The sequence below is a fragment of the Somniosus microcephalus genome, chromosome 18 (assembly GCF_052327205.1).
Source record: "Somniosus microcephalus isolate GS21.2 chromosome 18, FLI_Smic_1.0, whole genome shotgun sequence".
Taxonomy (NCBI): Eukaryota; Metazoa; Chordata; class Chondrichthyes; order Squaliformes; family Somniosidae; genus Somniosus; species Somniosus microcephalus.
The window spans coordinates 54,388,232-54,412,455 of NC_141004.1; positions in this window are offsets into that span (position 1 = coordinate 54,388,232).

Consider the following 24,224-nt stretch of genomic DNA (forward strand, 5'->3'; position numbering starts at 1 on the left):
AATGTTTGAAATAGGTAAACTCCACCAGTGTTTGAAATATGTAAACTCCACCAGTATTTGAAATAAGTAAACTCCATCAGTGTTTGAAATAGGTAAACTCCATCCGTGTTTGAAATAGGTAAACTCTTTCAGTGTTTGAAATCGGTAAACTCCAACAGTGTTTGAAATAGGTAAACTCCATTAGTGTTTGAAATAGGTAAACTCCATCAGTGTTTGAAATAGGTAAACTCCATCAGTGTTTGAAATAGGTTAACTACACCATTTTTTGAAATACTTAAACTCCACCAGTGTTTGAAATAGGTAAACTCCATCAGTGTTTGAAATAGGTAAACTCCACCAGTGTTTGAAATAGGTAAACTCCATCAGTGTTTGAAATAATTAAACTCCACAAGTGTTTGAAAAAGGTAAACTCCACAAGTGTTTGAAATAGGTAAACTCCATAATTGTTTCAAATAGGTAAACTCCATCGGTGTTTGAAATAGCTGAACTCCAACAGTGTTTGAAATAGGTAAACTCCACCAGTGTTTCAAATAAGTAAACTCCACCAGTGTTTGAAATAGGTAAACTCCATCAGTTTTTGAAATAACGAAACTCCATCAGTGTTTGAAATAGGTAAACTCCACCAGTGTTTGAATTAGGTAAACTCCATCAGTGTTTGAAATAGGTAAACTCCATCGGTGTTTGAAATAGCTAAACTCCAACAGTGTTTGAAATAGGTAAACTCCATCAGTGTTTGAAATAGGTAAACTCCACCAGTGTTTGAAATAGCTAAACTCAACCAGTGTCTCAAATAGGTAAACTCCACCAGTGTTTGAAATAGGTAAACTCCATCAGTGTTTGAAATAGGTGAACTCAACCAGTGTTTGAAAGTAGGTAAACTCCACCAATGTTTGAAATAGGTAAACTCCACCAGTGTTTGAAATAGGTAAACTCCACCACTGTTTGAAATAGGTAAACTCCATCAGTGTTTGAAATAGGAAAACTCCACCAGTGTTAGAAATAGGTAAACTCCACCACTGTTTGAAATAGGTAAACTCCACCAGTGTTTGAAATAGGTAAACTCCACCACTGTTTGAAATAGGTAAACTCCACCAATGTTTGAAATAGGTAAACTCCACCAGTGTTTGAAATAAGCAAACTCCATCAGTGTTTGAAATAGGTAAACTCCACCAGTGTTTGAAATAGGTAAACTCCACCAGTGTTTGAAATAGGTAAACTCCACCAGTGTTTGAAATAGGTAAACTCCACCAGTGTTTGAAAGTAGGTAAACTTCACCAGTGTTTGAAATAGGTAAACTCCACCAGTGTTTCAAATAGGTAAACTCCACCAGTGTTTGAAAGTAGGTAAACTCCAAGAGTGTTTGAAATAGGTAAACTCCACCAGTGTTTGAAAGATGTAAACTCCATCAGTGTTTGAAATAGGTAAACTCCACCAGTGTTTGAAATAGGTAAACTCCATCGGTGGTTCAAATAGGTAAACTCCACCAGTGTTTGAAATAGGTAAACTCCACCAATGTTTGAAATAGATAAACTCCACCAGTGTTTGAAATAGGTAAACTCCATCGGTGTTTCAAATAGGTTATCTCCACCAGTGTTTGAAATAGGTAAACTCCATCAGTGTTTGAAATAGGTAAACTCCATCAGTGTTTGAAATAGGTAAACTCCATCAGAGTTTGAAATAGGTAAACTCCATCGGTGTTTCAAATAGGTAAACTCCACCAGTGTTTGAAATAGGTAAACTCCATCAGTGTTTGAAATAGGTAAACTCCATCTGTGTTTGAAATAGGTAAACGCCATCAGTGTTTGAAATAGGTAAACTCCATCAGTGTTTGAAATAGGTAAACTCCACAAGTGTTTGAAATAGGTAAACGCCATCAGTGTTTGAAATAGGTAAACTCCATCAGTGTTTGAAATAGGTAAACTCCATCGGTGTTTCAAATAGGTAAACTCCACCAGTGTTTGAAATAGGTAAACTCCATCAGTGTTTGAAATAATTAAACTCCACAAGTGTTTGAAAAAGTTAAACTCCACAAGTGTTTGAAATAGGTAAACTCCATAATTGTTTGAAATAGGTAAACTCCATCGGTGTTTGAAATAGCTAAACTCCAACAGTGTTTGAAATAGGTAAACTCCATCAGTGTTTGAAATAGGTAAACTCCACCAGTGTTTGAAATAGGTAAACTCCACCAGTATTTGAAATAGGTAAACTCAACCAGTGTTTGAAATAGGTAAACTCCACCAGTGTTTGAAATAGGTAAACTCCATCAGTGTTTGAAATAGGTAAACTCCACCAGTGTTTGAAATAGGTAAACTCCACCTTGTGATTGAAATAGGTAAACTCCATCAGTTTTTGAAATAAGTAAACTCCATCAGTGTTTGAAATAGGTAAACTCCACCAGTGTTTGAAATAGGTAAACTCCACCAGTGTTTGAAATAGGTAAACTCCACAAGTGTTTGATATATGTCAACTCCATCAATGTTTGAAATAGGTAAACTCCACCAGTGTTTGAAATATGTAAACTCCACCAGTATTTGAAATAAGTAAACTCCATCAGTGTTTGAAATAGGTAAGCTCCACCAGTGTTTCAAATAGGTAAACTCCACCAGTGATTGAAATAGGTAAACTCCACCAGTGTTGGTAATAGGTAAACTCCATCAGTGTTTGAAATAGGTAAACTCCACCAGTGTTTGAATTAGGTAAACTCCATCAGTGTTTGAAATAGGTAAACTCCACCAGTGTTTGAAATAGGTAAACTCCACCAGTGTTTGAAATAGGTAAACTCCACCTTGTGTTTGAAATAGGTAAACTCCATCAGTTTTTGAAATAAGTAAACTCCATCAGTGTTTGAAATATGTAAACTTCACCAGTGTTTGAAATAGGTAAACTCCACCAGTGTTTGAAATAGGTAAACTCCACAAGTGTTTGATATGTGTCAACTCCATCAATGTTTGAAATAGGTAAACTCCACCAGTGTTTGAAATAGGTAAACTCCATCAGTGTTTGTAATAGGTAAACTCCATCAGTGTTTGAAGTAGGTAAACTTCACCAGTGTTTGAAATAGGTAAACTCCACCAGTGTTTGAAATAGGTAAACTGCATCGCTGTTTGAAATAGCTAAACTCCACCAGTGTTTGAAATAGGTAAACTCCACCAGTGTTTGAAATAGGTAAACTCCATCAGTCTTTGAAATAGGTAAACTCCACCAATGTTTGAAATAGGTAAACTCCACCAGTGTTTGAAATAGGTAAACTCAACCAGTGTTTGAAATAGGTAAACTCCATCAGTGTTTGAAATAGGTAAACTCCACCAGTTTTGAAATAGGAAAAGTCCAACAGTGTTTGAAATAGGTAAACTCCACCAGTGTTTGAAATAGGTAAACTCCACAAGTGTTTGAAATAGGTAAACTCCACCAGTATTTGAAATAGGTAAAGTCCACCAGTATTTGAAATAGGTAAACTCCACCAGTATTTGAAATAGGTAAACTCCACCAGTATTTGAAATAGCTAAAGTCCACCAGTGTTTGAAATAGGTAAACTCCATCAGTGTTTGAAATAGGTAAACTCCACCAGTGTTTGAAATAGGAAAACTCCACCAGTGTTTGAAATACGTAAACGCCACCAGTGTTTGAAATAGGTAAACTGCACCAGTATTTGAAATAGGTAAACTCCACCAGTATTTGAAATAGGTAAACTCCACCAATGTTTGAAAGTAGGTAAACTCCACCAATGTTTGAAATAGGTAAACTCCATCAGTGTTTGAAATAGGGAAACTCCACCAATGTTTGAAATAGGTAAACTCCATCAGTGTTTGTAATAGGTAAACTCCATCAGTGTTTGAAGTAGGTAAACTTCACCAGTGTTTGAAATAGGTAAACTCCACCAGTGTTTGAAATAGGTAAACTCAACCAGTGTTTGAAATAGGTAAACTCCATCAGTGTTTGAAATAGGTAAACTCCACCAGTTTTGAAATAGGTAAACTCCAACAGTGTTTGAAATAGGTAAACTCCACCAGTGTTTGAAATAGGTAAACTCCACCAGTGTTTGAAATAGGTAAACTCCATCAGTGTTTGAAATCGGTAAACTCCACCAGTGTTTGAAATAGGTAAACTCCACCAGTGTTTGAAATAGGTAAACTCCACCAGTGTTTGAAATACTTAAACTCCATTAGTGTTTGAAATCGGTAAACTCCACCAGTGTTTGAAATAGGTAAACTCCACCAGTATTTGAAATAGGTAAACTCCACCAGTATTTGAAATAGGTAAACTCCACCAGTGTTTGAAATAGGTAAGCTCCATCAGTGTTTGAAATAGGTAAACTCCACAAGTGTTTGAAATAGGTAAACTCCACCAGTATTTGAAATAGGTAAACTGCACCAGTATTTGAAATAGGTAAAGTCCACTAATGTTTGAAATAGGTAAACTCCACCAGAGTTTGAAATAGGTAAACTGCACCAGTATTTGAAATAGGTCAAGTCCACCAGTGTTTGAAATAGGTAAACTCCACCAGTATTTGAAATACGTAAAGTCCACCAGTGTTTGAAATAGGTAAACTCCATCAGTGTTTCAAATATGTAAACTCCACCAGTGTTTGAAATAGGTAAACTCCACCAGTGTTTGAAATAGGTAAATTCCACCAGTGTTTGAAATAGGAAAACTCCACCAGTGTTTGAAATAGGTAAACTCCACCAGTGTTCGAAATAGGTAAACGCCACCAGTGTTTGAAATAGGTAAACTGCAACAGTATTTGAAATAGGTAAACTCCACCAGTATTTGAAATAGGTAAACTCCACCAATGTTTGAAAGTAGGTAAACTCCACCAATGTTTGAAATAGGTAAACTCCAGCAGTGTTTTAAATAGGTAAACTCCACCAGTGTTTGAAATAGGTAAACTCCACCAGTGTTTGAAATCGGTAAACTCCACCAGTGTTTGAAATAGGTAAACTCCACAAGTGTTTGATATATGTCAACTCCATCAATGTTTGAAATAGGTAAACTCCACCAGTGTTTGAAATAGGTAAACTCCATCAGTGCTTGTAATAGGTAAACTCCATCAGTGTTTGAAGTAGGTAAACTTCACCAGTGTTTGAAATAGGTAAACTGCATCGCTGTTTGAAATAGCTAAACTCCACCAGTGTTTGAAATAGGTAAACTCCACCAGTGTTTGAAATAGGTAAGCTCCATCAGTGTTTGAAATAGGTAAACTCCACCAGTGTTTGAAATAGGTAAACTCCACCAGTTTTTGAAATAGGTAAACTCCATCAGTGTTTGAAATAGGTAAACTCCACCAGTTTTGAAATAGGTAAACTCCAACAGTGTTTGAAATAGCTAAACTCCACCAGTGTTTGAAATAGGTAAACTCCATCAGTGTTTGAAATCGGTAAAATCCACCAGTGTTTGAAATAGGTAAACTCCATCAGTGTTTGAAATAGGTAAAGTCCACCAGTGTTTGAAATAGGTAAACTCCACCAGTGTTTGAAATAGGTAAAGTTCAACAGTGTTTGAAATAGGTAAACTCCACCAGTGTTTGAAATAGGTAAACTCCATTAGTGTTTGAAATAGGTAAACTCCACCAGTGTTTGAAATAGGTAAACTCCATTAGTGTTTGAAATCGGTAAACTCCACCAGTGTTTGAAATAGGTAAACTCCACCAGTATTTGAAATAGGTAAACTCCACCAGTGTTTGAAATAGGTAAACTCCACCAGTGTTTGAAATATGTAAACTCCATCTGTGTTTGAAATAGGTAAACCCCACCAGTGTTTGAAATAGGAAAACTCCACCAGTGTTTGAAATAGGTAAACTCCATCAGTGTTTGAAATAGGTAAACTCCACCAGTGTTTGAAATAGGTAAACTGCACCAGTATTTGAAATAGGTAAACTCCATCAATGTTTGACATAGGTAAACTCCATCAGTGTTTGAAATAGGTAAACTCCACCAATGTTTGAAAGTAGGTAAACTCCACCAATGTTTGAAATAGGTAAACTCCATCAGTGTTTGAAATAGGTAAACTCCACCAGTGTTTGAAAGTAGGTAAACTCCATCAGTGTTTGAAATAGGTAAACTCCATCATTGTTTGAAATAGGTAAACTCCACCAGTGTTTGAAATAGGTAAGCTCCACCAGTGTTTGAAATAGGTAAACTGCACCAGTATTTGAAATAGGTAAAGTCCACCAGTGTTTGAAATAGGTAAACTCCACCAGTATTTGAAATAGGTAAAATCCACCAGTGTTTGAAATAGATAAACTCCATCAGTGTTTGAAATAGGTAAACGCCATCAGTGTTTGAAAGTAGGTAAACTCCACCAGTGTTTGAAATAGGTAAACTCCATCAGTGTTTGAAATAGGTAAACTCCACCAATGTTTGAAATAGGTAAACTCCACCAGTATTTGAAATAGGTAAAGTCCACCAGTGTTTGAAATAGATAAACTCCACCAGTGTTTGAAATAGGTAAACTGCACCAGTGTTTGAAATAGGTAAACTCCATCAGTGTTTGAAATAGGTAAACTCCAGCAGTGTTTGAAGTAGGTAAACTCCACCAGTGTTTGAAATAGGTAAACTCCACCAGTGTTTGAAATAGGTAAACTCCACCAGTGTTTGAAATAGGTAAACTCCATCAGTGTTTGAAATAGGTAAACTCCAGCAGTGTTTGAAGTAGGTAAACTCCACCAGTGTTTGAAATAGGTAAACTCCACCAGTGTTTGAAATAGGTAAACTGCATCGCTGTTTAAAGAGGTAAACTCCACCAGTGTTTGAAATAGGTAAACTCCATCAGTGTTTGAAATAGGTAAACTCCATAAGTGTTTGAAATAGGTAAACTCCATCGGTGTTTGAAATAGGTAAACTCCACAAGTGTTTGAAATAGCTAAACTCCAACAGTGTTTGAAATAGGTAAACTCCACCAGTGTTTGAAATAGGTAAACTCCATCAGTGTTTGAAATAGGTAAACTCCATCAGTGTTTGAAATAGCTAAACACCAACAGTGTTTGAAATAGGTAAACTCCATCAGTGTTTGAAATAGGTAAACTCCACCAGTGTTTGAAATTGGTAAACTCCACCAGTATTTGAAATAGGTAAACTCCATCATTGTTTGAAATAGCTAAACTCCAACAGTGTTTGAAATAGGTAAACTCCATCAGTTTTTGAAATTAGTAAACTCCACCAGTGTTTGAAATAGGTAAACTCCACCAGTCTTTGAAATAGGTAAACTCCACCAGTCTTTGAAATAGGTAAACTCCATCCGTGTTTGAAATAGGTAAACTCCACCAGTGTTTGAAATAGGTAAACTCCATCAGTGTTTGAAATAGGTAAACTCCACCAGTGTTTGAAATAGGTAAACTCCATCAGTGTTTGAAATAGGTAAACTCCATCGGTGTTTCCAATAGGTAAACTCCACCACTGTTTGAAATAGTTCAACTCCATCAGTGTTTGAAATAGGTTAACTACACCATTTTTTGAAATAGGTAAACTCCACCAGTGTTTGAAATAGGTAAACTCCACAAGTTTTTGATATATGTCAACTCCATCAATGTACTCCATCAGTGTTTCAAATCGGTAAACTCCACCAGTGTTTGAAATAGGTAAACTCCATCAGTGTTTGAAATAATTAAACTCCACAAATGTTTGAAAAAGGTAAACTCCACAAGTGTTTGAAATAGGTAAACTCCATAATTGTTTGAAATAGGTAAACTCCATCGGTGTTTGAAATAGCTAAACTCCAACAGTGTTTGAAATAGGTCAACTCCATCAGTGGTTGAAATAGGTAAACTCCACCAGTGTTTGAAATAGGTAAACTCCACCAGTGTTTGAAATAGGCAAACTCCATGGCCTAGAAATTCAGTTGGCGCCGCGCCAGGGCTTTAGTGCCGGAAAGTTAGCGCCTGCGCCAAGTCCCCCTGCGCGCGCCAAAAATTCAGTAGCGCCGCGCCCAAACGGCTGCTGGCGCTACTGAAGGGTGTTTGCGCCTGAAAATGGGCGCTACCTGCCGCATTGCGGCGCTATTCCGGTGCTGCGGCGCCCGATGCGGTGCGGCAGGCTCGGGAAGTGCAGGCCTCCTCCTTCAGTTAAGGAGGAGCTGCCTGCACCCGCCCGCTGGCCGGTAAAATCTTCACAAAAATGAGCCCGGCACCTCGGGGAAGTGCCGGGCTCGCAGCCCAGAAGCATCTGTTCCGCGGGGGGCGGTGGAGGAGTCCGGGGAGGGACGTGCGGGCAGGCGGCCGGCGGGAAAGCGGCCGGCCGCCGCGCGACCTTAATGCGCCGGCGCAAACTCCTGTAAGACTCGGTTGCCAGAGTCTTAGTTGCGGCTGCCACGGGCGAGGCGGCCGCAACTCAATTTCGGCGCTGGGGCCCGTCACCACGGCAACCGGGACGCTGCGCACACCGATGACGTCATCGGTGCCGGCGCAGCGCAACCGGTCTACCGCCGATGGTAGGGCCCCAGGGAATTTCTGAACCGGCTGTAAGTCCAGCGCAATGACGTCTAGCGCCGCAAAATGGGCGCAAAGCCCACTCAATTTCTAGGCCCATCAGTTTTTGAAATAAGTAAACTCCATCAGTGTTTGAAATAGGTAAACTCCACCAGTGTTTGAATTAGGTAAACTCCATCAGTGTTTGAAATAGGTAAACTCCACCAGTGTTTGAAATAGGTAAACTCCACCAGTGTTTGAAATAGGTAAACTCCACCAGTGTTTGAAATCGGTAAACTCCATCGGTGTTTGAAATAGCTAAACTTCAACAGTGTTTGAAATAGGTAAACTCCATCAGTGTTTGAAATAGGTAAACTCCACCAGTGTTTGAAATAGGTAAACTCCATCAGTGTTTGAAATAGGTAAACTCCACCAGTGTTTGAAATAGGTAAACTCCACCAGTGTTTGAAATAGGTAAACTCCACCAGTATTTGAAATAAGTAAACTCCATCAGTGTTTGAAATAGGTAAGCTCCACCAGTGTTTCAAATAGGTAAACTCCACCAGTGTTTGAAATAGGTAAACTCCATCAGTTTTTGAAATAAGTAAACTCCACCAGTGTTTGAAATAGGTAAACTCCACCAGTGTTTGAATTAGGTAAACTCCATGGCCTAGAAATTGGGTTCTGGTCTTGCCAGGGCTGTAGCGCCAGAAAGTTTGCGCCAGCGGTAATGCGGCAGCGCCCGACGAAAATTCGGGTGCGCCGGGCCCAGACGGCGGCGGGCGCTAAAACCCTCCTTTAGTGCCTCAAAACGGGCGTGAACTTGGGTTTCCCGGCGCTAATACCCCGCTGCGGCACCCGATGCGGTGCGGCAGGCGGGGGAACTGCACGCCTCCTCCTCCTGTTAAGGAGGAACTGCCTGCAGCCGACAACTGTCCGGCGGATTGACCCGACATCTGAGCCTGGCACCTCAGGGAAGTGCCGGGCTCGCATGAGACACTGATCAGGGCCGCGGGGGGGGAATGCAGGAGTCCGGGAAGGGAGGTGCGGGCAGGCGGCCGCCGGGAACGCGGCCGGCCGCCGCTCCACCTTTATGCGCCGGCGCACACTGGGGGAAGACTCTGTTGCCAGAGTCTTAGGCCTAGAAATTCGGTAGGCTTAGCGCCGCTTTTGAGGCGCTAGAGGGCCTAGCGCCGGAGTTATGGCCAGTTTGGAAATTGAGTGGGTCCCTAAATCGGCGTTAGGCCGTTAGCGCTGCGCCGGCACCGATGACGTCATCGGTGTGCGCAGCGTCCCGGTTGCCATGGTAACCCGCCCGAACTCCGAAATTGACTTGCGGCCGCCTCGCCCGTGGCAGCCGCAAGCAACGTTCTGGCAGAGGTGCCTTACTGGACTTTGCGCCGGCGCATTAAAGGCCCCGCGGCGGCCGGCCGCTTTCCCGCCGGCCGCCTGGCCGCAGCTCCCTCCCCGGACTTCTCCCCCCACCCCCCCGGGACAGATGCAAGCCCGGCACTTGTCCGAGGTGCCGGGCTCATTTTTACAATGATTTTCGCGGGCCGCGGCCGGGTGCAGGCAGCTCCTCCTTAAGGGAAGGAGGAGGCCTGCACTTCCCGAACCTGCCGCACGGCAGCGGGCGCCGCAGCGCCGGAATAGTGCCGCAATTCACCGCGTAGCGCCAGTTTTCAGGCGCAAACAGCTTTCAGCAGCGCCGGCAGCCGTTTGGGCACAGAACTAGTGAATTTTTGGCCCGCCCAGCGCGACTTAGCTCCGGCACTAACTTCCCGCGCTAAAGCCGTCGCTGCGCCAAAACCCAATTTCTGGGCCTTAGTTGCGCCTGCCACGGGCGAATCGGGCGCAACTGAATTTCAGCTTGGGGCCGGGTTACCACGGCAACCGGGACGCTGTGCACACCGATGACGTCATCGGTGCCGGCGCAGCACTACCGGTCTACCACCGCGGAAGGGCCCCAGGCAATTTAGGAACCGGCGCCAATTGCAGCGCTAGGCCCTCTAGCGCCGCAAAATCGGCGCTAAGGGCACTGGGGGCTAGATTTTCAGTATAGACAGTTTTGGGGCGCTAACCTTAGCGCCCGCCCGAAGTTAGCGCCCGCCCCAAAGTAGCGCCCCGTTGCCAAAAATTCAGTGGCTTCGCCCTAAGAGGTTGGTGGAGCGCTAAAAGAGGCGTTCCACTACTATCTTTAGGCGCTAAGCCGGCGGTGCAGAGCGCAACGCCCGAGCTCGGGCACAGCGCACGGCAGACACTCTGGTGCCAGTGAGCTCTTAAAGGGGAAGGGTGCATGTGTTCTTTTCAAAAGAGGAGGAGGAGGAGGAGGAGGAGGAGGAGGAGGAGGAGGAGGAGGAGGAGGAGGTGGTGCCCGGAAACATAAATGCACCGTTCACAACAACACACTGGATCCTTCCACACAACACATGCAGACTGCCGTTTATAGTGCATGAGGAGTGCCCTTTAATTTGCGCTCCCCAGGGTCTGTTGCGTTCCATTTTACAAACGCTCTGGACGCCAGCCGCACAATGGGGCGGTCCGACTGAAGTTTGGATTCGGGGCGGCCAAAGGGCGTTGCACGAGGATGTGATGTCATTTTCTGCGCGCGCATCCGGGCGGCCGCTAAACTTTGCGCCGGCGCTAACGGGCAACTTAATTTGGGGCGGTGCGCAAACTGCGCTGCACCCGGGCGCTACACACATAGCGCCCGAAAATCACTTCTCTTAAGGCGCTAACTGCTGGCGCAAGCAACTGAAAATCTAGCCCTGAATTTCTAGGCCCATCAGTGTTTGAAATAGGTAAACTCCACCAGTGTTTGAAATAGGTAAACTCCACCAGTGTTTGAAATCGGTAAACTCCATCAGTGTTTGAAATCGGTAAACTCCATCGGTGTTTGAAATAGCTAAACTCCAACAGTGTTTGAAATAGGTAAACTCCATCAGTGTTTGAAATAGGTAAACTCCACCAGTGTTTGAAATAGGTAAACTCCACCAGTGTTTGAAATAAGTAAACTCAACCAGTGTTTGAAATAGGTAAACTCCACCAGTGTTTGAAATAGGTAAACTCTATCAGTGTTTCAAATAGGTAAACTCCACCAGTGTTTGAAATAGGTAAACTCCACCACTGTTTGAAATAGGTAAACTCCATCAGTTTTTGAAATAAGTAAACTCCATCAGTGTTTGAAATAGGTAAACTCCACCAGTGTTTGAAATAGGTAAACTCCACCAGTGTTTGAAAGAGGTAAACTCCACAAGTGTTTGATATATGTCAACTCCATCATTGTTTGAAATAGGTAAACTCCACCACTGTTTGAAATAGGTAAACTCCACCAGTATTTGAAATAAGTAAACTCCATCAGTGTTTGAAATCGGTAAGCTCCACCAGTGTTTCAAATAGGTAAACTCCACCAGTGTTTGAAATAGGTAAACTCCACCAGTGTTTATAATAGGTAAACTCCATCAATGTTTGAAATAGGTAAACTCCACCAGTGTTTGAAATAGGTAAACTCCATCAGTGTTTGTAATAGGTAAACTCCATCAGTGTTTGATGTAGGTAAACTCCACCAGTGTTTGAAATAGGTAAACTGCATCGCTGTTTGAAATAGGTAAACTCCACCAGTGTTTGAAATAGGTAAACTCCATCAGTGTTTGAAATAGGTAAACTCCACCAGTGTTTGAAATAGGTAAGCTCCACCAGTGTTTGAAATAGGTAAACTCAACCAGTGTTTGAAATAGGTAAACTCCATCAGTGTTTGAAATAGGTAAACTCCACCAGTGTTTGAAATAGGTAAACTGCATCAGTGTTTGAAATCGGTAAACTCCACCAGTGTTTGAAATAGGTAAACTCCACCAGTGTTTGAAATAGGTAAAGTCCACCAGTGTTTGAAATAGGTAAACTCCATCAGTGTTTGAAATCGGTAAACTCCACCAGTGTTTGAAATAGGTAAACTCCATCAGTGTTTGAAATCGGTAAACTCCACCAGTGTTTGAAATAGGTAAAGTCCACCAGTGTTTGAAATAGGTAAACTCCATCAGTGTTTGAAATCGGTAAACTCCACCAGTGTTTGAAATAGGTAAAGTCCACCAGTGTTTGAAATAGGTAAACTCCATCAGTGTTTGAAATCGGTAAACTCCATCAGTGTTTGAAATAGGTAAACTCCACCAGTGTTTGAAATAGGTAAACTGCATCAGTGTTTGAAATCGGTAAACTCCACCAGTGTTTGAAATAGGTAAACTCCACCAGTGTTTGAAATAGGTAAAGTCCACCAGTGTTTGAAATAGGTAAACTCCATCAGTGTTTGAAATCGGTAAACTCAACCAGTGTTTGAAATAGGTAAACTCAACCAGTGTTTGAAATAGGTAAACTCCACCAGTGTTTGAAATAGGTAAACTCCATCAGTGTTTGAAATCGGTAAACTCCACCAGTGTTTGAAATAGGTAAACTCCACCAGTATTTGAAATAGGTAAACTCCACCAGTGTTTGAAATAGGTAAACTCCATCAGTGTTTGAAATAGGTAAACTCCACAAGTGTTTGAAATAGGTAAACTCCACCAGTATTTGAAAAAGGTAAACTGCACCAGTATTTCAAATAGGTAAAGTCCACCAATGTTTGAAATAGGTAAACTCCACCAGAGTTTGAAATAGGTAAACTCCACCAGAGTTTGAAATAGGTAAACTGCACCAGTATTTGAAATAGGTAAAGTCCACCAGTGTTTGAAATAGGTAAACTCCACCAGTATTTGAAATAGGTAAAGTCCACCGGTGTTTGAAATAGATAAACTCCATCAGTGTTTGAAATAGGTAAACGCCACCAGTGTTTGAAATAGGAAAACTCCACCAGTGTTTGAAATAGGTAAACTCCACCAGTGTTTGAAATAGGTAAACTCCATCAGTGTTTGAAATAGGTAAACTCCATCAGTGTTTGAAGTAGGTAAACTCCACCAGTGTTTGAAATAGGTAAACTCCACCAGTGTTTGAAATAGGTAAACTGCATCGCTGTTTAAATAGGTAAACTCCACCAATGTTTGAAATAGGTAAACTCCATCAGTGTTTCACATAGGTAAACTCCATAAGTGTTTGAAATAGGTAAACTCCATCGGTGTTTGAAATAGCTAAACTCCAACAGTGTTTGAAATAGGTAAACTCCACAAGTGTTTGAAATAGGTAAACTCCATCAGTGTTTGAAATAGGTAAACTCCACCAGTCTTTGAAATAGGTAAACTCCACCAGTGTTTGAAAAAGGTAAACTCCATCAGTGTTTGAAATAGCTAAACACCAACAGTGTTTGAAATAGGTAAACTCCATCAGTGTTTGAAATAGGTAAACTCCACCAGTGTTTGAAATAGGTAAACTCCACCAGTATTTGAAATAGGTAAACTCCATCATTGTTTGAAATAGCTAAACTCCAACAGTGTTTGAAATAGGTAAACTCCATCAGTTTTTGAAATTAGTAAACTCCACGTGTTTGAAATAGGTAAACTCCACCAGTGTTTGAAATAGGTAAACTCCATCCGTGTTTGAAATAGGTAAACTCCACCAGTGTTTGAAATAGGTAAACTCCATCAGTGTTTGAAATAGGTAAACTCCACCAGTGTTTGAAATAGGTAAACTCCATCAGTGTTTGAAATAGGTAGGGCTAGATTTTCAGTTGCTTGCGCCAGCAGTTAGCGCCTTAAGAGAAGTGATTTCCGGGCGCTATGCGTGTAGCGCCCGGGCGCAGCGCAGTTTGCGCCCCGCCCCAAATTAAGTTGCCCGTTAGCGCCGGCGCAAAGTTTAGCGCCCGCCCGGATGCGCGCGCAGAAAATGACGTCACATCCTCGTGCAACGCCCTTTGGCCGCCCCGATTGCAAACTTCAGTCGGACCGCCCCATTGTGCGGCGGGCGGCCGGAGCGTTTGGAAAAAGGAACGCAACACAACCAGCGCGGGCCCCGGGGGGCGCTAATTAAAGGGAACGTCCTCTCTGGTATAAAGGCCATCCTTTTTTCTGAAAACAGTCTTGTGCAACGCATTTCTGGAGACACAACAAGGAGGATAGCTAACTGGTTTCAAGCAGCAAGAGCCAGGTATTTTTGGACTCAGGCAATAGCGCTGCAAGTGGCCATTTGGAAATTAGACTGTTTGCCAGGATTTGATGGGGGTTGCATGGGGTGCCAACGCGGAGCTGCAGCTCCATGTCCGTAGGGCTCGCAGACGCATTGTGAGAGGGGCAGCCCTGGCTAGAGGCAGAGGGGGCTACAGGCGTCGGCCACGTAGGCCTTACCCAGTCAGGCTATACCGCCAGCAGCGCTCCTACCTAAACATGAGTGCCGCGCGATGTGTTAAAAGGCTCCGATTCCGAAAGGGGGTGATTGCAGAGATCTGCCACCTGCTTCGCCGAGATCTGCGGCCAAAGCTCAGGTGCAGGACGTCTCTGTCGGTGGAAGTGAAGGTGACGGTGGCATTGAACTTCTATGCCACCGGCTCCTTCCAATACGCTGCTGGGGACATAGCAAACATCTCCCAGTACGGCGCGCATCGCTGCATCCGCCAGGTGACCGAAGCACTGTTCAGAAGGAGAAGCCAATTCATCTCCTTCCCCATGGCCCTGGAGAGCCAGCATCAGCGCGCATTGGGATTTTCCAGACTCGGGGAATTCCCCTTGGTGCAGGGCGCCATTGACTGTACGCATGTGGCTTTGCGGGCCCCTCTGGAGCATGGCGAGCAGTATCGCAACAGGAAGGGCTACCATTCTCTGAATGTGCAGCTGGTCTGTGACCACAAGCAGCGCATCATGGCAGTCAATGCCAGCTTCCCAGGCAGCAGCCACGATGCCTTTATCCTGCGGCAGAGTACTGTGCATGACATGTTCCAGGCACAGCCTCCCCCAAGAGGATGGCTACTCGGGGACAAAGGCTATCCTTTGTGCACCTGGCTCATGACCCCGCTCCGCGCGCCCAGGACCGCTGCTGAAGAGGCCTACAACGAGAGCCATCAAACCACCCGCAACATCATCGAGCTAACTATTGGGGTCCTCAAGCAGCGGTTCCGCTGCCTTGATCGCTCCGGAGGAGCTCTCCAGTATTCGCCGGACCGGGTCTCCCAATTTGTGGTGGTTTGCTGCATGCTACACAACCTGGCTATCCGCAGGACTCAGGCACTGCCACCTGACGTTGGACCAGCACCTCAGGAGGAGGAGCAGGAGGAGCATGAGGAGGAGGAGGAGGAGGAGGAGGAGGAGCAGGAGTACGTTCCCAGGAGGGAGCGACCAGGGCCAAGGGCCGCACGACGCCACCTTATTACACGGTACTTCTAAGCCCCCTGTCAGGGAATGGCCAGGGGCCATGAGGGAAGATGAATGCAGCCGCTCCGCAAGCCCTCAGCCGGCGAAGCCAACAAACACTAAGAAGAACAACCATGGAGACTGCATGAATAAAGATAATTTTTTATTAAACAAAAATGACAAGCCCTTCCCACATGAATCCCCAAAAACAATAAACGGGCCCCACAAAAAGCCCAACAAACAACTCACTCCCACAAACTGGGGAGGAGCCACTCCACCTTTATTGAAACCGGGCCTCAACGTCGGCCTAACGCAAAAAAAAAGCCCTCCAAAAGCACAACCATGGGCAAAATAAAGATGGCCACCGCCATATTAAAGGAAAGCTGGCCACACCCTCTACTGAGTGGCCCGCGAGGGCGAGACCTTGGCCAGCATTTTGCCTCCCCTGCCCTGCCTGCTGCTCCTTCGCAAGCTCTGCCCAGTGGCTGCTGCGAGGCTGGGGGAAGGCGCCTGAGGCTCAGATGCCCTTCCGCCAGATGCCGCTGGGGGGCGGCCTACACGGCGTTTGGGCCTTGAGGGGCTGTCTCCTGAGTGGCGCACCTGAGCCTGGCCACCATCAGCTGCAGCCGCTTGCCCTTGACGCCCCAGAGGGGGAATGGCGGCGACGGATGGCGCAATGTGGGCCAGCTGGCGTCTGGGATGCGCTGGCTGGTGCTGTGGCGCGGTGGCACTCGGCCGGGCCCGCACTGCAGGATCCGCAGCAATCAGCCGACGGCCGGCTTGCTGGGATGGTCCAGCGCGGCGCCTGCCCTGGCGATGCCTGCCTGAGACAGCGCGTGTGGCAGCAGTGAGTGGCCCTGTGGTCCTGGTGTGCGCACGCATCACATCCGCCAGGGTCTTGACGGCATCAGTTAGCATGCGGCCAGTCGCGGCAGTTGCTGCCCCGAACTCGCGCACACTGGTCGCCAGCGACTCGATGGCCTCAGGCATGCGCCCCACCACGCTCATGAGCTCCGTGTGGCGCCGGTCCGAGTCGTCGGCCATCTGATCGAGCTTCCGCACCTCTTCCGAAGTGAAGGTGTCCGGACTGGAGTCGCGACTCTCCCGCTGGGGAGGAGGGGGCCGAACTAGGGGACCCTTGCCGCGTTGGTGACGGCGAGTGTGCCGAGCAGCAGCACTCCCCTCTGATCCTTCCCCCCTTTGGGGGGAAGGCCGCGGGCCACGCGCACGGCTGCTGGGTGGCTGGACGCCACTGGTCCCAGAAGCTGCATTGCCCTGCGACAGTTCCTCCAGGCACTCGTCCAGTGAGGAGGTGTCGAGCATTTCCTCCTCTCCTGCGGGACGTGACTGTTCCCCCGAAGGTCCGGCTTGCTCCTCCTCCTCCTCCTGGTTGGAGGTGCTGTCACTGGCAGCCTCAGGGTCCTGGTCGTCACCAGCTGAAAGCAGGAATGCACAAGAGTAGCTTCAGAGTGAGGAGACGGCGTCAGCAAGGGAGTTAGGACTGGTGGGATTCAGCGCATTGGTGGGACAGTGGCAAAGGAGGTAGCTCGGATGGGCCAGTGCGACGCGAGAGGGCCAAAAGGCGAGGTCCTTACCATTGCCGGGCAGTGGAGGGTCGGATACACCGCACGCTGTGGGGACAATCACACGTGCTCCCATGAGCACACACACGCGCTCCTCCAGCCGAGTGAGCTTCTGCAGCTTGGCGCGGCCACCCCTGGCACGGGCCTGGCGATTAAACGCTACTTTAGCCTGCAAGAGAAAGGACGGGCTGTAAGTGCGCAGTGAAGCCCTGATGTAGTGTGCACTGCCTCCCATGGTGGAATAGCTTGGACAGAGTGAAGCCCTGATGTAGTGTGCACTGCCTCCCATGGTGGAATAGCTTGGACAGAGTGAAGCCCTGATGTACTGTCCACTGCCTCCCATGGTGGAATAGCTTGGCCAAAGTGTAGAGTGCCGAATGGCCATTTGATGCTCATGACTGTCCCAATGCTGCTGGCTGAGGGCTGGCCAAAAGGACTTTCAGGTCCCTTTGCCCATCATGTCAGGTGTACATGCAAGAATGAGGAGGAGACTGGAAAGGCTACTCACCCTCACAATCCTGGTCAGATCGTTGTATTTCTTACGGCATTGTGTGTGGGTCCTGGGGGCCTCGCCGGTGAACGTCACCCTCTGGGCGATCTGCTTCCAGGCTTTGGTGTAGTCGTGGTGGGTTGGATTCCTCCCACTGTCTGGAAACAAGATCTTGCGCCTCACCTCCAGAGCTGTGACCATTATGTCCAGATCACCCTCTGAGAAGCGCAGGGCACGCTGACGGGCCTTCTCTGGCGTTGCCATGACTCCCTGGGGCTGAGCAGTAGTGTTGAGGCCTCTTTGCAAGGCTGCAGTGTGCAGGGCGTGGCAGCAGACCAATTCGTCCCTTCCCCCTTTAAGAGCTGGTCGGCACCACGGGGTCTGCTGTCAGTGCAAAAATGACCGCACCCGTGCTGCGCCCCGCCTGGGCGCTATCCCTCTGGACCGACGGCTTAGCGCCTAAAGAGAGTAGTGGAACGCCTCTTTTAGCGCTCCACCAACCTCTTAGGGCGAAGCCACTGAATTCCCGGCAACGGGGCGCTACTTTGGGGCGGGCGCTAACTTCGGGCGGGCGCTAAGGTTAGCACCCCAAAACTGCCTATACTGAAAATCTAGCCCGTAATCTCCATCAGTGTTTGAAATAGGTAAACTCCACCAGTGTTTGAAATAGGTAAACTCCATCAGTGTTTGAAGTAGGTAAACTCCACCAGTGTTTGAAATAGGTAAACTCCACCTGTGTTTGAAAAAGGTAAACTGCATCACTGTTTGAAGTAGGTAAACTCCACCAGTGTTTGAAATAGGTTAACTCCATCAGTGTTTGAAATAGTTAAACTCCATGGGCTAGATTTTCAGTTTAGGCAGTTTTGGGGCGCTAGCTTTAGCGCCCGCCCGAAGTTAGCGCCCGCCCCAAAGTAGCGCCCCGTTGCCGGGAATTCAGTGGCTTCGCCCTAAGAGGTTGGTGGAGCGCTAAAAGAGGCGTTCCACTACTCTCTTTAGGCGCTAAGCCGGCGGTCCAGAGGGATAGCGCCCAGGCGGGGCGCAGCACGGGTGCGGTCATTTTTGCACTGACAGCAGACCCCGTGGTGCCGACCAGCTCTTAAAGGGGGAAGGGACGAATTAGTCTGCTGCCACGCCCTGCACACTGCAGCCTTGCAAAGAGGCCTCAACACTACTGCTCAGCCCCAGGGAGTCATGGCAACGCCAGAGAAGGCCCGTCAGCGTGCCCTGCGCTTCTCAGAGGGTGATCTGGACATCATGCTCACAGCTCTGGAGGTGAGGCGCAAGATCTTGTTTCCAGACAGTGGGAGGAATCCAACCCACCACGACTACACCAAAGCCTGGAAGCAGATCGCCCAGAGGGTGACATTCACCGGCGAGGCCCCCAGGACCCACACACAATGCCGTAAGAAGTACAACGATCTGACCAGGATTGTGAGGGTGAGTAGCCTTTCCAGTCTCCTCCTCATTCTTGCATGTACACCTGACATGATGGGCAAAGGGACCTGAAAGTCCTTTTGGCCAGCCCTCAGCCAGCAGCATTGGGACAGTCATGAGCATCAAATGGCCATTCGGCACTCTACACTTTGGCCAAGCTATTCCACCATGGGAGGCAGTGCACACTACATCAGGGCTTCACTCTGTCCAAGCTATTCCACCATGGGAGGCAGTGCACACTACATCAGGGCTTCACTCTGTCCAAGCTATTCCACCATGGGAGGCAGTGCACACTACATCAGGGCTTCACTGCGCCCTTACAGCCCGTCCTTTCTCTTGCAGGCTAAAGTAGCGTTTAATCGCCAGGCCCGTGCCAGGGGTGGCCGCGCCAAGCTGCAGAAGCTCACTCGGCTGGAGGAGCGCGTGTGTGTGCTCATGGGAGCACGTGTGATTGTCCCCACAGCGTGCGGTGTATCCGACCCTCCACTGCCCGGCAATGGTAAGGACCTCGCCTTTTGGCCCTCTCGCGTCGCACTGGCCCATCCGAGCTACCTCCTTTGCCACTGTCCCACCAATGCGCTGAATCCCACCAGTCCTAACTCCCTCGCTGACGCCGTCTCCTCACTCTGAAGCTACTCTTGTGCATTCCTGCTTTCAGCTGGTGACGACCAGGACCCTGAGGCTGCCAGTGACAGCACCTCCAACCAGGAGGAGGAGGAGGAGCAAGCCGGACCTTCGGGGGAACAGTCACGTCCCGCAGGAGAGGAGGAAATGCTCGACACCTCCTCACTGGACGAGTGCCTGGAGGAACTGTCGCAGGGCAATGCAGCTTCTGGGACCAGTGGCGTCCAGCCACCCAGCAGCCGTGCGCGTGGCCCGCGGCCTTCCCCCCAAAGGGGGGAAGGATCAGAGGGGAGTGCTGCTGCTCGGCAAACTCGCCGTCACCAACGCGGCAAGGGTCCCCTAGTTCGGCCCCCTCCTCCCCAGCGGGAGAGTCGCGACTCCAGTCCGGACACCTTCACTTCGGAGGAGGTGCGGAAGCTCGATCAGATGGCCGACGACTCGGACCGGCGCCACACGGAGCTCATGAGCGTGGTGGGGCGCATGCCTGAGGCCATCGAGTCGCTGGCGACCAGTGTGCGCGAGTTCGGGGCAGCAACTGCCGCGACTGGCCGCATGCTAACTGATGCCGTCAAGACCCTGGCGGATGTGATGCGCGCGCACACCAGGACCAGAGGGCCACTCACTGCTGCCACACGCGCTGTCTCAGGCAGGCATCGCCAGGGCAGGCGCCGCGCTGGACCATCCCAGCAAGCCGGCCGTCGGCTGATTGCTGCGGATCCTGCAGTGCGGGCCCGGCCGAGTGCCACCGCGCCACAGCACCAGCCAGCGCATCCCAGACGCCAGCTGGCCCACATTGCACCATCCGTCGCCGCCATTCCCCCTCTGGGGCGTCAAGGGCAAGCGGCTGCAGCTGATGGTGGCCAGGCTCAGGCGCGCCACTCAGGAGACGGCCCCTCGAGGCCCAAACGCCGTGTAGGCCGCCCCCCAGTGGCATCTGGCGGAAGGGCATCTGAGCCTCAGGTGCCTTCCCCCAGCCTCGCAGCAGCCACTGGGCAGAGCTTGCGAAGGAGCAGCAGGCAGGGCAGGGGAGGCAAAATGCTGGGCAAGGTCTCGCCCTCGCGGGCCACTCAGTAGAGGGTGTGGCCAGCTTTCCTTTAATATGGCGGTGGCCATCTTTATTTTGCCCATGGTTGTGCTTTTGGAGGGCTTTTTTTTTGCGTTAGGCCGACGTTGAGGCCCGGTTTCAATAAAGGTGGAGTGGCTCCTCCCCAGTTTGTGGGAGTGAGTCGTTTGTTGCGCTTTTTGTGGGGCCCGTTTATTGTTTTTGGGGATTCATGTGGGAAGGGCTTTTCATTTTTGTTTAATAAAAAATTATCTTTATTCATGCAGTCTCCATGGTTGTTCTTCTTAGTGTTTGTTGGCTTCGCCGGCTGAGGGCTTGCGGAGCGGCTGCATTCATCTTCCCTCATGGCCCCTGGCCATTCCCTGACAGGGGGCTTAGAAGTACCGTGTAATAAGGTGGCGTCGTGCGGCCCTTGGCCCTGGTCGCTCCCTCCTGGGAACGTACTCCTGCTCCTCCTCCTCCTCCTCCTCCTCCTCCTCATGCTCCTCCTGCTCCTCCTCCTGAGGTGCTGGTCCAACGTCAGGTGGCAGTGCCTGAGTCCTGCGGATAGCCAGGTTGTGTAGCATGCAGCAAACCACCACAAATTGGGAGACCCGGTCCGGCGAATACTGGAGAGCTCCTCCGGAGCGATCAAGGCAGCGGAACCGCTGCTTGAGGACCCCAATAGTTAGCTCGATGATGTTGCGGGTGGTTTGATGGCTCTCGTTGTAGGCCTCTTCAGCAGCGGTCCTGGGCGCGCGGAGCGGGGTCATGAGCCAGGTGCACAAAGGATAGCCTTTGTCCCCGAGTAGCCATCCTCTTGGGGGAGGCTGTGCCTGGAACATGTCATGCACAGTACTCTGCCGCAGGATAAAGGCATCGTGGCTGCTGCCTGGGAAGCTGGCATTGACTGCCATGATGCGCTGCTTGTGGTCACAGACCAGCTGCACATTCAGAGAATGGTAGCCCTTCCTGTTGCGATACTGCTCGCCATGCTCCAGAGGGGCCCGCAAAGCCACATGCGTACAGTCAATGGCGCCCTGCACCAAGGGGAATTCCCCGAGTCTGGAAAATCCCAATGCGCGCTGATGCTGGCTCTCCAGGGCCATGGGGAAGGAGATGAATTGGCTTCTCCTTCTGAACAGTGCTTCGGTCACCTGGCGGATGCAGCGATGCACGCCGTACTGGGAGATGTTTGCTATGTCCCCAGCAGCGTATTGGAAGGAGCCGGTGGCATAGAAGTTCAATGCCACTGTCACCTTCACTTCCACCGACAGAGACGTCCTGCACCTGAGCTTTGGCCGCAGATCTCGGCGAAGCAGGTGGCAGATCTCTGCAATCACCCCCTTCCGGAATCGGAGCCTTTTAACACATCGCGCGGCACTCATGTTTAGGTAGGAGCACTGCTGGCGGTATAGCCTGACTGGGTAAGGCCTACGTGGCCGACGCCTGTAGCCCCCTCTGCCTCTAGCCAGGGCTGCCCCTCTCACAATACGTCTGCGAGCCCTACGGACATGGAGCTGCAGCTCCGCGTTGGCACCCCATGCAACCCCCATCAAATCCTGGCAAACACTCTAATTTCCAAATGGCCACTTGCAGCGCTGTTGCCTGAGTCCAAAAATACCTGGCTCTTGCTGCTTGAAACCAGTTAGCTATCCTCCTTGTTGTGTCTCCAGAAATGCGTTGCACAAGACTGTTTTCTGAAATAATGGATGGCCTTTATACTGGAGAGGACGTTCCCTTTAATTAGCGCCCCCCGGGGCCCGCGCTGGTTGTGTTGCGTTCCTTTTTCCAAACGCTCCGGCCGCCCGCCGCACAATGGGGCGGTCCGACTGAAGTTTGCAATCGGGGCGGCCAAAGGGCGTTGCACGAGGATGTGACGTCATTTTCTGCGCGCGCATCCGGGCGGGCGCTAAACTTTGCGCCGGCGCTAACGGGCAACTTAATTTGGGGCGGGGCGCAAACTGCGCTGCGCCCGGGCGCTACACGCATAGCGCCCGGAAATCACTTCTCTTAAGGCGCTAACTGCTGGCGCAAGCAACTGAAAATCTAGCCCCATAAGTGTTTGAAATAGGCAAACTCCATCGGTGTTTGAAATAGCTAAACTCCAACAGTGTTTGAAATAGGTAAACTCCATCAGTTTTTGAAATAAGTAAACTCCATCAGTGTTTGAAATAGGTAAACTCCAACAGTGTTTGAAATAGGTAAACTCCATCAGTGTTTGAAATAGGTAAACTCCACCAGTCTTTGAAATAGGTAAACTCCACCAGTGTTTGAAATAGGTAAACTCCATCAGTGTTTGAAATAGGTAAACTCCATCAGTGTTTGAAATAGCTAATCTCCAACAGTGTTTGAAATAGGTAAACTCCATCAGTGTTTGAAATAGGTAAACTCCACCAGTGTTTGAAATAGGTAAACTCCACCAGTATTTGAAATAGGTAAACTCCATCAGTGTTTGAAATAGGTAAACTCCATCAGTGTTTGAAATAGGTAAACTCCACCAGTGTTTGAAATAGGTAAACTCCATCAGTGTTTGAAATAATTAAACTCCACAATTGTTTGAAAAAGGTAAACTCCACGAGTGTTTGAAATAGGTAAACTCCACCAGTGTTTGAAATAGGTAAAGTCCATCAGTGTCTGAAATAGGTAAACTCCATCAGTGTTTGAAATAGGTAAACTCCACCAGTATTTGAAATAGGTAAACTCCATCAGTGTTGGAAATAGGTAAACTCCACAAGTGTTTGAAATAGGTAAACTCCATAAGTGTTTGAAATAGGTAAACTCCACAAGTGTTTGAAATAGGTCAACTCCTTCAGTGTTTGAAATAGGTAAACTCCACAAGTGTTTGAAATAGGTAAACTCCACAAGTGTTTGAAATAGGTAAACTCCATAAGTGTTTGAAATAGGTAAACTCCACCAGTGTTTGAAATAGGTCAACTCCTTCAGTGTTTGAAATAGGTAAACTCCACAAGTGTTTGAAATAGGTAAACTTCACAAGTGTTTGAAATAGGTAAACTCCATAAGTGTTTGAAATAGGTAAACTCCATCGGTGTTTGAAATAACTAAACTCCAACAGTGTTTGAAATAGGTAAACTCCATCAGTTTTTGAAATAAGTAAACTCCACCAGTGTTTGAAATAGGTAAACTCCACCAGTCTTTGAAATAGGTAAACTCCACCAGTGTTTGAAATAGGTAAACTCCATCAGTGTTTGAAATAGGTAAACTCCACCAGTGTTTGAAATAGGTAAACTCCATCAGTGTTTGAAATAGGTAAACTCCACCAGTGTTTGAAATAGGTAAACTCCATCAGTGTTTGAAATAGGTAAACTCCATCAGTGTTTGAAATAGGTAAACTCCACCAGTGTTTGAAATAGGTAAACTCCATCAGTGT